This window comes from Sapajus apella, unplaced genomic scaffold (assembly GCF_009761245.1).
Source record: "Sapajus apella isolate SASKATOON/1434 unplaced genomic scaffold, GSC_monkey_1.0 scaffold118, whole genome shotgun sequence".
Lineage (NCBI taxonomy): Eukaryota > Metazoa > Chordata > Mammalia > Primates > Cebidae > Sapajus > Sapajus apella.
The window spans coordinates 1,735,362-1,739,272 of NW_022437058.1; the positions used below are offsets into that span (position 1 = coordinate 1,735,362).

Genomic DNA, 3,911 nt, shown 5'->3' on the forward strand with positions numbered 1-3,911 from the left:
CAGCTCCTTGGTCTTCCTTTGTCTTTTTCTTTTTTTTTTTTTCCATTTATTTATTTTATTGCTTTTTAGGTTTTGGGGTACATGTGAAGAACATGCAAGACTGTTGCATAGGTACACACGTGGCAGTGTGATTTGCTGCCTTCCTCCCCATCACCTACATCTGGCATTTCTCCCCTTGCTATCTCTCCCCAGCTCCCCACCCCCCCACCGTCCCTCCCCTATTTCCCCCCAACTGAACCCAGTGTGTAGTGCTCCCCTCCCTGTGTCCATGTGTTCTCATTGTTCAACACCCGCCTATGAGTGAGAACATGCGGTGTTTGATCTTCTGCTCTTCTGTCAGTTTGCTGAGAATGATGGTTTCCAGGTTCATCCATGTCCCTACAAAGGACACAAACTCATCATTTTTGATGGCTGCGTAATATTCCATGGTGTATATGTGCCACATATTCCCTGTCCAGTCTATCATCGATGGGCATTTGAGTTGATTCCAAAACCCGGCAGAGACTCAACAAGAAAAGAAAACTTCAGACCAATATCCATGATGAACATAGATGCAAAAATCTTCAATAAAATACTGACAAGCCGATTGCAACAGCACATCAAAAAGCTTATCCACCATGATCAAGTAGGCTTCATCCCGGGGATGCAAGTCTGGTTCAATATATGCAAGTCTATAAACGTAATTTACCATATAAACAGAACCAAAGACAAAAACCACATGATTATCTCAATTGATGCAGAGAAGGCCTTTGACAAAATTCAACAGCCCTTTATGCTAAAATCCCTCAATAAGCTAGGTATTGATGGAACGTATCTCAAAATAATAAAAGCTATTTACGACAAACCAACAGTCAATATCATACTGAATGGGCAAAAACTGGAAGCATTCCCCTTGAAATGTGGCACTAGACAAGGATGCCCTCTCTCACCACTCCTATTCAATATAGTATTAGAAGTTCTAGCCAGAGCAATCAGGTAAGAAAAAGAAATAAAGCGTATTCATATAGGAAAGGAGGAAGTCAAATTGTCTCTATTTGCAGACGACATGATTGTATATCTAGAAGACCCCATCGTCTCAGCCCCAAATCTCCTGAAACTGATAAGCAACTTCAGCAAAGTCTCAGGATACAAAATCAATGTGCAAAAATCACATGCATTCCTATACACCAATAACAGACTTAAAGAGAGCCACATCAAGAACAAACTTCCATTCACAATTGCCACAAAGAGAATAAAATACCTAGGAATACAACTAACAAGGAATGTAAAGGACCTCTTCAGGGAGAACTTCCTTTGTCTTTTCTAACCTTGACACTTCTGACGAGTACTGGCTAGCTTTTTCGCAGGATTTTCCTCCTGCTGAGTTGGCTTGAGGTTTTCTCTGATTGGATCACAGTTACTGGTTTTCGGAAGAATAGCACAGAGGTGAAGCGTTTCACGTGTTATGTGTTATTCCACATTAAAGCAGGCATGACACCTCGTGGGAGGCTGACCTCCACCTTTTGGTCTGGGTGGCATCTGTCAGGTTTTTCCACTGTCTAGTGACGATTTTTTTGGGGATGTTTGTGAAAGTCCTGCCCACACTCAAGGGGAAAGGAATGAAACTCCACTCCCTGGTGTAATGTATGAGGTACACGGCAACCACATGCTTTTAGTCATTCTTATTGAACTAGCTAAGAGGCTTCCTTTTCACTCTGCGGGAAGGTGACATTTTCACCCGTAACACCTTGGCAGTCTCAGTGAAGAGGCCTGCGCCATTTGGGCGAGGGGCTTCTGACTAGTGCCAAGGATGCTTGCTTTACAGAGACCAGAGGAGACTCCAGTTAGGAAGAGCAACTCGCTACACTCAGGGGCTGCCCCTCTGTCTCCCAGACTCTCTAAAATCACCAGAAAGGAACAAAAACCTTATTTACTTGTAGAGAGAAAGACAGCAGGAATGGCAAGGGTAAAACATCACAACACATTTTGTAAGTGCCCTATCTGAGCAGATCCTGATCAGGAATGTCCCCTCTCCTACCACCCAGTGGAACCTGCGAGCAGAAGGAGGTGAACAAAGCCCTGGGCTCATTGCAGGGCCCCTGCAGTGTCTCCCCGGAGGATCTCAGGCACCACAGTTCCCTCTTCCCTTCTGTGCGGGCTGCGGCACATGCCACAGAGTGGGAAGGTCTCTGCCGTGGACCCTGCAGAAGGCATCAGAGCTACCCGCCAGGTGTTCACCTCTCCATGATTGCCTCTGCCCACCCTGGATGCAGAAGCTAATCTCAAAGAGGACTTTTCTTTTTTTTTTTAAGGATTTCCTTCCTCAGGCTGGACACAGTCTGCGTAGGAAGTGGTAACTGACTAGGGATGCCATGACAAAGTAGCACACACTAAGTGGCTTAGAACAATAGGAATGGAGTGTCTTATGGTTTGCAGGCCGGAAATCCAAGATCCAGGTGTTGGCAGGGCCACGCTCCCTCTGAAGGCCCCAGGCTTCTCTCTGCCCAAGGTTTCTCTCCTCCCTTCTGTCAGTCCCTTGGCTTGTGGCAGCATCCTCACATGGCATTCTCTATGTGTACAAATGCATCTATTTGTACACATAGATTTCCCCTTTCCATAAGGATACAGATCACACTGGATGAGGGCCCACCCTAGCAATCCTATCTTAAATAATTACCTTTGTAACAGCCCTATCTCCAAATCCAGTCACACACTCTGAGGAACTCGGGGGTTAGGACTCCAACATATGAATTTTGGAGGGAACATAATTCAACCTATAACTAGGTGGGACATTTACTTGCTGAAGGAACAGGTGGTGCTGCTAGGCTGGGAATGATAGAACCAAAGAGGGCTGTGGGGAGCTTTGAGACTGAGAAGAGAATACATGAAAGCCAGCCTCCTGAACCTGGGACCCAGCCCCTCTTCCCACTCTGCTTCCACATGTCTACCTTGCCCGCACCAGGGGAGAAGTGTGGAGAATTCCTCCTTGGAGAAAGTGAAAAACTCCCCCAAAAATCATTGGCAGGAATTGGCATTAGATGGGTCCTGGCTTGAGGCTAGCTCCCATGGTACCAGTCCGCAAGCCCTCCCCTATATCACCTTCCCACCCAAACTCCAATCCATACTTAGTTTAATTAATGCCCCATTCTGCAATATGAGTGGGCAGCCCAGGGTCACCAGATGCTGTAGAGAAAGTCTTTTCACGAAAGACAGACACTAAGGGGTAACATCTCAAAGAAGGTATGCAAAAGAAACAAAAATAACCAGACAGCTAAATAACGGAAAAACAATATTGAATGTTCTCAGAGATCAAGGATAGTACTGCATTGGTAGAGAAGGAAAAATGTACTACTAAAGAAAATTACTAAGTATTGCTCTAGAGAGTGGGAGAGAATATAGATATTTTTAAACATGAAAACAAGATTTGTCTATCAATCATCTATCTACCTATATCATTTATCTATGAACTAATCCTCTACCTATCTATCTACCATCTACTTATATACATATTCATTCATCACTATCTATCCATCTGTCTTTTTGTCTGAGTACTTTCTTTTTTTTTTTAAGCCTACAGTACCCGGTATTCCCAGGCAGTATCCCATCCAAATACTAACCAGGCCCGACCCTGCTTAGCTTCCGAGATCAGACGCGATCGGGCGCGTTCAGGGTGGTATGGCCTGAGCACTTTCTTTGAAATCTACTGGATAATGGACTTCAGTAAAATAAAGGAGAAAACGAGATAACATGGAATTCTGGAAACAGTGGACCCAACACAAGAGACAGATGAAGAAATCTCAAAAGTCTCTAGGAAAAAAAAAAAGCTACTGTATTAGAGTGTTTGGAAATAATTTTAGGCATTTAACAGCTGTGTTAATGTTTTTAGAAATGTTAGCAAGAAGCACGTGGAAAACCGAGCAAACAAAAGCCCG

General features: G+C 44.3%; 1 pseudogene; it reads right to left on the bottom strand.

The window, feature by feature from the left end:
• Nucleotides 1–3,547: 3,547 nt before the first annotated feature.
• Nucleotides 3,548–3,665, bottom strand: LOC116538287 (annotated as a pseudogene).
• Nucleotides 3,666–3,911: the final 246 nt, after the last annotated feature.